General features: G+C 42.9%; 1 protein-coding gene across 3 annotated transcripts in view; it reads left to right on the top strand.

Annotated features, from left to right (window-relative positions):
* The first annotated feature begins 259 nt into the window (after positions 1–259).
* ITPR1 (inositol 1,4,5-trisphosphate receptor type 1) overlaps positions 260–13273 on the top strand; it is a 317422-nt gene continuing 304408 nt past the window's right edge. For all 3 annotated transcript variants that reach the window (XM_046673482.1, XM_046673473.1, XM_046673467.1), the window contains exons 1-2: positions 260–424; positions 1212–1287. The gene's annotated coding sequence lies outside the window, so the exon portion shown is untranslated. The remainder of the gene's footprint in view (positions 425–1211; positions 1288–13273) is intronic.

Here is a 13273-nt window from a genome sequence, read left to right as displayed (position 1 = left end):
CGCCCTCGTCCCGGCGCGCGGTCTATTTAGAGCCCAGCCCGGGAGCCCAGGGGATTCTGGGATTTGTAGTCCTTCCCCGCAGCCCCAGGCGCCGCCACGACCTCGGACTCGGACTACATTGCCCAGGGAGCTTCCCGGCCTATATAAGCCGCCGGGAGCCGCTTCAAAGTGCAGTAACCATGTGGATGTGCTGCTGAAGTGTTTCCTCTGGCTTGCTGGGGTGGGAGGAGAGGAGGAGGTGGTGGTGGTGGAGGAGGAGGAGGCAGAGGGTGGAGAGAAAGAGCACGCCGAGAGGAGGTGTGGGTGTTCCGCTTCCATCCTAACGGAGCGAGCTCCCTCTTCGCGAACATGGGATTACCCAGCGGCTGCTAACCCCTCTCCTCGCCCTGCTCCCCCAAACCGGCGTGGCTCCCCGGGCACCAAGGTAGCGGCTGGGGCCGGGAAGAGGGCGTGGGGAGTTGGTGCTGTCCCCCTGGGCGCAGAAGTTTTCGCCCCGCTCTCCGGGAGTTCTTGGTGGATTTGCATGCACTTGCATGCATTTGGGGGTTCTTTTACTGCGGGCATTTTTAAGGGGTTAATTTGAGGTAAAAAAAAAAAAATGTTCGACTCCAGTGACTGGCTTTGAGGGCTACCCATTCGAGACTGGATTGGCATTCCCTCAAGTTGGAAACTGTTGTAGCAACTGCAGGAAATAGTTTTTTTGGGGGTGGGGGTGTCATATGTGAGTCCATTCAAGGAAACAATCTTTCTTAAAGTGTAGCCTTCCCTTGAGCTGCCTGGTTGGGAGAATAATGCCTGTGTAGGGGCCCCAGTGGGGAGGGTTTTAAAAAACGGAAGAAAACCCGGGGAGCGGTGAGGGATGAAGTGTGGACGAAGCTCACGCCCAAGGAGGATGCGGGCTTCGGATACTTGGCCTCCGCTCCGGGAAACAAGTGCTTTGGGATCTGCCAAAGACTTCCCTTAGTTCCAGCTCTCCGGCATGTTCGAAGTTTGTGTGTGCCTCGTTTCACTTGTCAGTTACATACTGGAAATAAGTAAGCGAAGTTACCTGTAATCTTTGCCCAAGTGATCCCACCAACCTGCTTGTCAAATACGGGGGGAGACTTCTCGAGGAAGGAGGCTGAGGAAGTTGGAAGCGTGGAATTTGGAGCATTTCTGTTAGGGAAACTTCGTGGTCTCATACTCAGTCTTCTTTCTTTCTAAATACTCAGGAGCTGATAACAGAGGAGCAAGATTCGCACCCCTGGCTTGGCGGGTATTGGCAGTGGAGTGCCTGACCTGGGTCAGGTGAGTGTGGAAGCCTGAGTGCTGTAGTCAGTAAGGAGTTTTTGTCCTAAGTCTATTTTAAGTTCTTTCTAAAGAGCCATCGAGATGGGGAGGAGGAAAGAAAAGGAAACTCCGCGGCTCAGTCTCCAAAATTTGTCACTGCCTTTGGTGAGGGCTCTCGGCAGCAGATGAGATCCAGGGGGCAGTCCCACCTCGCGCTTTTGGCTGTGGTTCAGAATCGAAGCAGCCTGAAGGTTTATGAGAGGAGGGGAAAAAGGCCTTTAAATAAAAGGGATGCCCATTGGTGGCCTGAGAATTGAACTTGCCAGGCAGCGTGTTGATGATTTAAATTCTGAAGGATGCAGTGCATTTCATCTGCCAAGATATGTAAGCAAAAATTAACTGCCTCTCTCTCAAAAATAGTCACTTTCTTTTTTCTTACTGTGAATGGGTGTTTAATCAGAGTAGGTTGGATTGCAAGAAATGAAAGTGGTTGCTGGCAAATTGAAAGAATTAGAACTTTAAAAAGGGAAGTTAGTTCTTGAAGCAAAAGTTAGTAACATCCAGCCCTTGACTTGAAGCCACTTGGATGTCAAGGAATCTGATGAGTTCCTGTTGTTGAGGTACCTATCATGGGATATGAGCAGAGGGCAGCATTTATCTGTGAACACAAGCAGCTCCTATTTTTTTTCCCCAAAATGGTCAGACTTCACTGCAAGAAAGGGAGGTTTTAACGGGTGCACGTACATCCCCATTGCTGTAGAATTGGTCATCAAAAGTTTTTTCTTCTGAAGTGGTCAGGAACGGGGTAAACAACAGGCTCAAGGGGAGGGGGACTGGGTTTTGGTAACTTCAACATTCTAAATATTTAGCTGTTCCCTGGACTACAATCTTTGGGCTTTTCTACTTAAGAAATGAAAGTCAGACACTTCGTTATAGTAGTATAGTGCTTTTGTTTCCTGTTGATAAGATCCTCAGGAGCGCTGGTGGAGTGGGAAGCATTTGGATGTGTGAGCTCTGGTTCCTTCTTGGAATTCTCTTGACTTGCATGGCCACATGGGCGCTCAAAAGGCCAATGATTGGGTTCACGACCCCTCCTTTGAGTAAGCTGCAGACAAGGAGAAACTGGTCCACAGACTCATCTCCAACTTGTTGCTAAAAATAACAATACTGACACATTAAGTAGTTGTATGTCAAGTCTAGAGCCGTATGTCACAGAAACCCTGTGAGTCAGGTACAGATGAAGAAGCTGAGGTGCAGAGAGTGAAATCACTTGCCCTGTAGCTAGCACACTGTGGAAGCAAGGTATCACCCCGGGGGGCTGTCTTGTCTTTTGTCCCATAGGTGCACCTATGTTGAGGGGGGGCAGTGAGGGAGAAGCTAGGAAAAATGGTAAACTTATTGCTGTTGATGAAATAACTCTTGCTTGTGTCCCCCCAGTGATGAATGAACAATACTTATCTTGATGTAAGAAGGAAATGATGTAGCTCTGACGTAGGGATGAAAGAGCGTGGATATTTGAGGAGGTGTTAGGTGTTGTACTCAGTTTGTTTTGGAAAGCTGTGTGCTGAAAGCCTGAAAGAGGAGAGTAAAAGAAACCAAACCAAACCGCGAAGAACATTGTCTGAGTTCAGCATTAGGTTCATTTCATACCTGAAATCCATCTTGATTGTCTACATCAAGGCACCTGAGCAGGTTAAAAGAATCAGGCATTTCTCCATCTGAATCATTCGAAAGTTTAAATTGCAGTGAGTGTGGACTGTGATCTTTTCCTATACCCTTCAGTTTGCTTTGCGGCTGCTTGTGCAGAACACTTTTCTTTTTCATTTCTTTCTTTCGTGTGTGTGTGTGTGTTGAAAGTACAATCTGCTCTTCGAATAATTCGAATCAAAACAGAAGAGCCTATCAAGATTTCCCTTTGCTCAGCAGGGAAAGTTCTTCATGCTGTAAATGAATTACTTCTGGCCTCCGCTTTGAGACCCATGAAAGTTGTTTGGGGTTGACGGTGGTACTATCCGTTTCAACAAAGTGGTTGCCATTTATTTGGAGGGAATTGGCATCTTTTCTTTAGGAACGAGAAATGGAACGGTTGCTTAGAGGAGAAGGAATAGATGAATTCAACAAGACACATCTGTTGCCTTTTTCCTAAAAATGGTTTCAATTGAGGAAGACTAATATATTAGAGATAAAGAAAACTTCGAATCCAATGGTGTACAAGCAGCTGACTTCCAGAGAAAAAAATCCCATGGATTTTTAGCTCCTTTATAATGATCTCATGGAAACTCTGATTTCTTTAGAAGCAGTTCTTACAAAACAAATCCAAATGAGACAACAAACACCAAATATGAACAACAGAAAAAAAACAAAAGTAGGGCTGGAGTTAGGTTTCTAGGTCAAGCTGTCCTTGGATACGTCTAATTAAGGAGTCTACACGAGGCCAGTGTCCCATCTTGTTTGCTGTTGGCTTGATCTTTTAAAATAAAATGCATTGCATTTGCGGGCTCTATATTCACTGGAAGTGCATGCAAGTTTTTAGTTCACTTTTACTGTTATAAGTTTTTGCATGTCTCTTTTGGTGAAATCAGTCAAGGCTTGAAGTTAGTGCCAGGAATGACTTAATTTCTGATTCCTACAAATTCTCATGGTGTCTGTGGTTCTGAGGTTATTGCTAATGAGGATGAGTTAAGAAAAAGCACTGAAACCATCACCTATTGAGCTAGTCTCATATTGAACTATGTCCAGGTTCCTCCCTAAAGTGGACATAGCTTAAGGCATTTGATGTGATAAATCATTCAGGAAGTCTAATAATTGTTAAACTTGTTAGGATTTGAGTGTTTATTCCTTCATTCAACAAATTTCTTGAGCACTTGCTGTGCACCAGGGTGTGTTCTCGGTGCTGGGGGTACATTGATGAAAGTCCTGCTCCCAAGAGGCTTAAATCCTTGGTGGGGGAAGGCAGCCAGTCTAAATAAGCAAGTATGACAGGTCGTAAGTGCTATGGTGAAAAATAAAGCAGAGTAAGGGGGAACAGAAAATAACAAGTGTTGGTGAGGATCTGGAGAAATTGGAACCCTTGTGCACTGGTGATGGGAATGTAAAATGGTGCAGCCACCGTGGAAGACCCTATGGTGGATCCTCAAAAATGAAGCATACAATTACCAGATGATCCATCAATTCCACTGCTGGGTATATACCCCAAAGAATTGAAAGCAGGGACTTGAACAAATAATTGTAACTCTCATTTTCATAGCAGCATTATTCACAGTAGCCAAAAGGTGGAAACTACCCCAATGTCCATCAACAGATGAATGGATAAACAAAGGTGGTATATCCATACGGTGGAATATTATTCAGCCTTAAAAAGGAAGGAATTTCTGATACATGCTGCAACATGGATGAAGCTTGAAAACATTATGCTAAGAGAAATAAGCCAGACACAAAAGGATAAGTAGTATATGATGCCACTTATATGGGGTCCCTAGAGCAGTCAAATTCAGAGACAGAAAGTAGAATGGTGGTTGCCAGGGGTTGGGGGTGAGAGAATGGGGAATTTGTTTAATGGGTACAGACTTTCGTTTTGCACTTCATTGTGAATGTACTTAATGCCTCTGAATTGTACACTTAAAAATGGTTAAAATGGTAAATTCTATGTTATGTATGTGTATTTTACCACAATAGAAAAAAAAAGAAAATGACAACAAGAGAACAGGGTAAAGGAGTACTCTGGTGGGGATTGGGAATCGGGGAAGGGCTCTTTAATCTGGTGCATTTGAGCAGAGATCTGAAGGAAGCGAGCGGGTTAGCCATGTAGCTATCTGGAGGAAAGGATGTTGTGAAGGGCCAGAACAGCAAGTGCAAAGGCCCTGAGATGGGAGCAGGTGCAACCTGTTTTGGGAAGGGCAATGAGGCCTGGGTGGCTCTGGTTGAGGGAGAGTGCTGAGCATTCAGGTGCAAGAGGGCATCAAGGTCAAATCGTTAGGGCCCAGGTTGTTGCAGGTAAGGAATGAGTATTTCCCTGGGGATTTCTTAACTCTCACAGAATTCTCAGCGTAGTTCTCAATATCGTCCTTCTGAAGATGCTGGTAAAATCACATACGAGATTGGAACTTGATGGGGGGCAAAACCCAGATTTCTAGACTGTCTGGTTAATCACTTGACTTACCTGGGATTGTAATTTGCTTCAGTAAGAAAGGACTCTTCTTTGATAAATAGGTGAACCTTCAGTTGGTTTGAACAACAAATTCTAAGAGCTTAATGATATTTCTGGGGATTTATCTTTAACACAAACCTTCTCCGCCTTGCTGCACCCTGTAGTCTGTGCAGTTCCACCAGGACTCACGCTCTGCTGTCTAGCGTCATCCTTGGGGAATATGAAGTTCCACATAAGTGATTCTCCCCAATAAGTGGACCCCTTCATGTGTACAAACTTATAAAAACATACATTTTGTTACTTACTGTGTAAGCTATGCATATTCAGTTATAGTAAAACATTAGGAAATAAGGATAAGCAACAAAACCAGTCATCCCCAATCCCACCATCCAAGATTAGGGTTCCAGACTTCCTATGTGTATATATATAAAAATTATGCAGGGGCCGGCCTGGTGGCACAGCGGTTAAGTTCGCACATTCCGCTTTGGCAGCCCAGGGTTCACCAGTTCGGATCCCAGGTGCAGACCTACACACCACTTGTCAAGCCATGCTATGGCAGGCATCCCACATATAAAGTAGAGGAAGATGGACACAGGTGTTAGCTCAGGGCCAGTCTTCCTTAGTGAAAAAGAAGACGATTGGTAGAGGATGTGAGCTTAGGGCTAATCTTCCTCAAAAAAAAAAAAAAAAATATATATATATATATATATATGTATGAAAATAAAATTATGTATATATTTAAATTTCTTGAAAAGGGACTTGGCCAGTACTTCCTGTTTGGTACTTTGCCTTTTGCACTCTATATCTTGAAAGTCTTTTCTTATTAATAGACATCTGTATCTTCATGTTCCCAAAGATGGCTCTGCCTTTGATGAGATTTCATTTGACTGATGATATATATGGAATCACTAGAGTAAAGTACTTCATTCAGGTTTCATCACCATTGTCGAGTCCAGGTTTTCTCATTCAGTTTATACTGTTTTTTTAAGAAAACTAGATGGAAGGTAAAGTGTTGCTCAGATGTTAGTTATCTTATTATAGGGGTAGAGCCTAGTAATCATTCCTTTCAACAGATCATTTCTCATTTGTTCTTCAGAGTAAGCTAGTCCAATGAGGTAGGGAGGACCAAGTGCTCCTTTCTGTTTGTTTGCACTATATAGAAAATTTGTGTACACGTAACGTAGAGATCTTACTATAATGAGCCCCTCTTTAATCATCACCTACCCTCCATGGTTATCAGTTCATGGCCCATCTTGTTTCATCTGTATTTTCATACACTCTCCCCTCTTGTCTTGGGTGACTTTGAAGCAAATCCCAGACATACCAGTTCATCTGTATTTTAGCATCTATTTCTAGTATTAGGATTCTTTTAAAAATAATAATAATAATTATGATACTATTATCCATCTCAAGAAAAGACAAAACAAATTTTGTTATTGAGTCTATGTTCTCACTTAAAAATACATACAGCAGTGTATATATAAGCATATTTAACAGTTTGTTTGAATTAAGATCCAGAAAAAATTACAGATAGTTGATGTGTCTTTTAATCTGTATGTTTTCTCTGTACCTCTTTTTTTCCATGCATTTTTTGGTTGTTATTGAAGAAACTAGGTGATATATTTTCCCACAGTTTGGATTTCGCTGGCTGCATCAGTGTGGTGTAGTTGAGCATGTTTCTCTGTCCCCAGTATTTACCATAATTTGGTAGTCAAAAGTAGAGGCTCAGAATCTGGCCAATCAGAGTCAGGTTCTTTTTTCTTTGGTCAAGGCTGTTTTGTGAACTTCACTCAGGCGAGTGTATGATATGTCTGGCTATGTCTTCTTGTGATATTAGCAACCACTGATGCTCATTGCCTCAATCGACTAGTTCATTTGGAGTTGCAAAATTCCTGATTCTGTTTTTCCTTCCTCATCTATTAGCTGGAATATTTTAAAGAAAGAAATTTCCTTCACTTAGGTTTTGGCTCTCTGGGGGTATAGTTTATATAAGACAGACAAGATCAGTACTTGAATCTCTCTCTGTATTTTACCAGTTTTCAAAAATAACAAGTTGATTCCCTAGCATGTTCCATGGCAGTCATTCTCAACGGGGGGACATTGGACAACATCTGGAGGCATTTTTGATCATTACAACTTGGGAGAGGGTGCTACTGGCATGCAATGGTTAGAGGCCAGAGTTGCTGCTAAACAGCCTATGATACATTGCATAGCCCTCCACAACACAGAATTATACATTCCAAATATCAGCAGTGCCACTGTTGAAAATCCTGTACCAAGAGGACTAATGGGTATTTATGTAAGTATCATTATGAATTTATGGATTTAAACATATTTTATACATTTCACTTTGTGTAGTTATCCTTATTGATGTTCAAATTGTCCATCTTTGCTCAGCGAGAGAGGCTATTCAAGTTGGTTCAAAAGACACACCCTACTAGTCTTTGATCACTTTCTTGCTTTCTTTATGACAAGATGTTCCGGGCTCATCTTCTGTGTTTCTTGTCCAAGACCTGGAATAAGCCTTTTCTCCAAGAAGCCTGAGTTCTTTTGAGAGGAAAATGATATTTAGACCTCTGCTCAGCACCAGATAGGTGCTCTTGTCATTCTCATCATACAGATCAGAAAACAAATTAAAATGAAGAAAACTTAAAACCTGAATATTTTTAATGGAAGTTTTCCAAAATGCAGTGGACACATCCTTGCCTTTTTCAAAAGAATTCTGAACATACTCAACTTTTTATTAATTTAAATTTTAGCCTTAGTATCCTGGGGCTAAGATACAGCAGTACTCCCCAGAGAAACAGAAATGTTTCTTTCGTTCTATATCTTTGTGTTTCAAACTATGTGGTAACTGGTTAAGAGGTTGTGAAATCAATTTAATGGGCCTTGATCAATGGCTTTTTAATGACGTAGACTAGCATAGAAAACATCAAAGTATATTGATTGCATGGATACCTAAAAAGAATGGTGTATATTGCAACAAACTTTCTGGTTCTCTCTTATTCTTTCTTTCTTTCTCATGCACTCACACAGAGTGAAGGATGGGTTGTAAATTCAGTGTATTTCTTTCTGTAGGTTGCAGTGAAAAGTTTGAGAAACATTGTGCTACATCTTTGCAACTCTGTGGTCACCAGAGCAGCATCCTTGGCTTCAAATGGGAGCTTGTTAGAAATGCAGACTCTCAGGCCCCACCTCAGACCCACTGAATCAGAACCTGCATTTTAGCAAGATCCCCTGGGGATTCATACACATGTGAAAATAGGAGAAGATCTCTAGGGGAGGGTGCTTGCCTCTAGGGCTTTTTCAGTACTTGTCTTATTTTTATGGTTACTTTGTTTTTTTCGTGACTGTCTCTCACCTCTTGAAACTGACCTTCGTACTTCCCCCTAGCAGCCTTCCTATTTTTAGTTAAATAGAAAGGTAGGCTAAATCACCAACCTATGGCGAGAGTACATAGGTCTGGTAGGGTTCTCTCTTACAAAAATGGGAGCTTACATTTGGGGATTTTTTTTTTTATTGGCTGTTCCAATAGAGGTAGAAAGAGACTTTAAACTACATGTAAAACCTACTTAGGATTGTGAAGTCACAGATATAAACAAAGCCTCATTTTAATCTGCTGTTGTCAGATACTTTGAGGAACTCATGTTTTATGACCCATCAAATCAGCAGATCTTCTGGTATAAAGTTCGCATAAATTTGCTCATAAGAAAAAGATGCACACGAGAAAAATATCACTAGCCTCCAAATTCCTTCAAGTTCATTTGCATTTCAGGAGGAGCTCTATCTGGGAAGTGATTTTGTTTTGTAAAAACAGCTTAAAAGCATCCCCATGCACATGTTTCTGAACAGAAAAAGCTGATACAACACCCAGACTTCGGGACATTCATTGATTTGCCTTGGTGTGTGGAGGGGTGTGTGTGTGTGTGTGTGTGAGAGAGAGAGAGAGAGAGAGAGAGAGAGATCAATCTTGTCCTGCCTCTGTGCCTTGGCACATGTCCTTGTTGCCTCCCCCTTCCCCCCACCCCCATCCACCTTGCCAGATCCTTCTGTTCCCAGGCCAAATGTTTCCTCTTCTGGGAAGCCTTTCCTGGTACTTGAAAATCTGTGTCATTTGAAACCCCCCTGGCACTTTGCATCTCTTTTCCTCATGGGCCTTTTTGATTTTTGACCTACAAGAGTACCTGACACATAGTAAGTGCTCACAAAGTATTTCTCAAAGTTATTTTTCTGCAAGTTTTCTCTCGCTTTGAAGGCTATAGGCTGTTTCTTAGAAGATCTGCTTTTTTGTCCCTCTCTCCTGATTAACTATTTCTTGCACTGGAGTACTGCTTTGAAAAGCCCCTTTTGCTTTGGGGAGTGAAGTGAGGCCTGTGAGAAACGCGTTAAGTAGTTTTTTTGGACACCTTTGAGATGTTGCTCAGAACAGCTCTCTGGAGTGCATTAGGCTTGGGAAGTTGTTGAGTGTTACTAAAAGGGAGTGGAGGTGAGAAATCAGGTAGTGAAACAAAGCCGGTCGCGGTGGTATTGCCCTGTTGGACTGCAGGATGGGGACTCCCGCTGACTGTGTTGACTGCCTTTTTGGTACAGGCAAAACATGTAACATCTGTGTGTCTGTTTCCTCTTCCGTAGAATAGGTATAAAAATACCTGCTTTGGGTCATTGCTGCCAAGTTGTAGAATAATAAATGCTTTCAAATGGTCTTAAAGGTAAAACAAAACCAAACCTATGTCCTAGAACAGTAGTTCTCAACCAGTGGGGTGATTTTGTCCTCTGGGGACATTTGGCGATGTCTGGAGATGTTTTTATTGTCACAACTGAGGGGGAGAGGGTGCTGCTGACTTCTAGCGGCTAGAGGCCAGGGATGCTGCTAATCATCCTACAGTGCACAGGATGATCCCCCGCAACAATTTTCTGCCCCAAATGTCAATAGCCCTGAGGTTGAGAACCCCTGTCCTAGAGTAGTTTTTCTAGACTTAGTGAGATTTTTCTCTCTCTGAGAATATTAACCTACCTTGCTAGGCTGGTGTTTTTTTTTTTTTTTTTTTGTGGTTCAGGCTGTGGGCAAAGGGGTGTCTTCGCAGGCTGGGACTGACTTTAACTTTTTAACAAAATGAACACCCTCTCCCATGCCCCTGAGCACTCGCCTTGGTTTCTGGAGGCCTGTGGTCTACTAGCTTGAGACACTAATCGGCTGTGTGACCTCCAAGAAATTACTGAGAGGGGTTTTTTCCACCTATAAAATGAGGAATTTTGGCTAAGTGATCTCTACCCACCAACTGTACAGTTTTCTGACTGCCAGCTTTGAGCTTTTGGTTGGCTTCTCTTACACTGGCCTTGAGGAATAGGACACGGGAGCGCATGTCAGTATTGACATCTTTTCTGAAAAAAATAACTGTGTAGATAGTGTATCTGTTTCGAGAATTGGCTTTTTAGTGGACGTGTTTGTGAAAAGGTAAGTAAGTTTATCTTTGTGTGTGTGTAAGATGTCTACCGAGCAACATTGCAACTGGAGAATCGCTCCAGACTTCAGATTTACAACTGCTGTTTCTGAGATTCTCACAGAGGGCCATGCCTAACCTTGAAACTTCTGAGCTGGTGACTTCCTTTGGGACTGGCTGAAAACGAAAGCAGAATACTATTTTCTATGCTCTGAGAGCAGTGTTTTTTTTGCGGTAGAATAAATTCTCTCTTGATGGGGACACGCTGCATTTCTGAGGACAATCTGATTAGCCGCTAATGGGACAAGAAGGCAAGGAGGGACTGCATGTAAATATGTATGGTGGGGGGCAGCTGCCAAGTGTCCAACTCAAAAATGTGGAGCTGCTCATCCTCATTTCACAATATAGATGATATCATCAAGAGTCTTTGCTCAAAGGAAGTTCCACAGTTAACCGTGAGAGTCCGCAGTAACAGAAGCAGAGACAGTTGTAAAGAGAACCTTTTTCCTTCTCTTGGAAGAGTCAATCCTGTTCTTGACTCTCGGTGGTTCTCTCTCCCCCTATTTACAGTCGTATTACCATATATGTACCTGGGTGAGGGCATCTTAAGGAGGCTTGTGCTCCTCAGGAAGGAGTGTCCTTGGCCTCCAGCCAGGAGATTGATCAAATGCCAGCAACTCTTCCTTTTTCTGTGCATTCTCTTGTTTTCCCTCTAAAAGGCCTCACGGTTTGCCTGGCTTTGCAGGCCACTGGGGGCTGCTTTAGCTAAAAGTGAAGTGGTGCATTTTTATGTAGGTGGTGGCTGTAGGTCTCCCCAGGCCTTGTTCGCATTTCTGAGGGACGAGCTGCCCATGACTTCTTGGATCTCCAGGCACTTTTAAGCCTTGGTACAGAAGTCTTGCTCTTTGCAGCCTAACTTAAAAGGAAGCTTTTTGATTTTCTCCTTTTTAAACAATCATTTTTAAAGCAAGCAGCAATAAAACCAGTGCTAAAAGACTTTGGCAAAGGCCCTTTGTTTCTTAGGGGGTGGAGGTGATGTGGCTATGCCAAGAAAGAACAGGCGAGGCTGATGGCTTTCCATTGGCTGCATTGTCCAGCAGAAGAATGACTTTCCAAGCGCATTGTACTCTGGAGCCAAGAGGCAAAACTTGGTGACTGAAGGGTAGACCCAGTGGGCGCGGTGTAGATGCGATGTAGTCATCCACTCTTCACCTAGTGGTGCTTTGGGTTTTACTAGGAATAGTGGGGAGAATGTTCTGCTGGAGTTGGTTGGCATTGACGTGTTCAGATAAATGCCTCTCATGATGTGTCCCTTGTCTGCATTCACTCATCATTTGGACTTGCTGGTTGATGGGACTCATCCTCAACTGATCATAAGCCCTAAAACGTTTACTAAGAGGAGTCTACGCCAGTAGGAAACAGAGCAGACTAGAAGGTGGCGTAACGGCAAGCAGGAATGTTTCCTGTGTTGTGCTCATATGTGCTGAGTAAGCCCATTATTTCCTTTTTCTCGTTTAATCCTCAACACCACTTTCTGAGGTAAGCCCTCTTGCTGCCCATTCTGCAGATGAGGAAATTGAGGCCCAGAAAGAGTCAGTAACTTGGTCAAGGTTCCGAACTTCCCCTCACACTTAGAGTGAAAGCTACACTTTTTACACTTGTGAAGTCCCACTGGCCCTGGCTTCTCTCTTGACCTTACCCCATACTTTCTTCCTTTCTCCATTAATTCTGTAGACGTTGCCTGGCTTTCTGTTTCTGGAACTTGCCAAGCTCTTTTCTGCCATAGAGCCTTTGTATTAGCTGTTTGCTCTGCCTAAAATGCTCTTCCGCCTAAATTTTTTGCATGACTGCCTCTTTCTTGACTTTCAGGTCTTTAGCTTAAATGTCTTAACTTATTCTTTCTGACCAGCCAAAATGAAGTTTTCACCCAGTCAGTTTTAGTTCTCTGTGTAGTATGTATCAGTATCTGACTTGTCTCACTTGTTTTATCTTTTTGTTTGTTTACTGTCTATCTGCCTTCACTAGAATATGCATACCATGAGAGCAGGGACCTTGACTAGATGTCTTCTTTTGACCTACATCCCCCGCACTGGATTAGGGGTAGCACATAGTAGGTACTCAATAAATGTGTTGAGTGAAAAGGAGGATTTAGATTTCAAATCAAGGAGTCCTCCCTAATGCCCTGGCTGCTCGGTTGTGCGTTTTGCATCTTAATCCTATTCTATCCAGTTTTTGATATTTATGCAATGTGAATCCAAAGCACACAGCCAGCCAGTGCCAAAGCAAATCTTAAACCAAAGAAAACTGATAGCAGCACTTTTCAAATGTTTGGGTCTCAGGAGCTCTTCACATGCTTGAAAATTATTGAGGACCCCCAAAGAACTTCTGTTGATATGAGTTATAGCAGTCTGTATTT

The sequence above is a fragment of the Equus quagga genome, chromosome 1 (assembly GCF_021613505.1).
Source record: "Equus quagga isolate Etosha38 chromosome 1, UCLA_HA_Equagga_1.0, whole genome shotgun sequence".
Lineage (NCBI taxonomy): Eukaryota > Metazoa > Chordata > Mammalia > Perissodactyla > Equidae > Equus > Equus quagga.
This window is presented reverse-complemented; position numbering and strand designations above follow the sequence as displayed.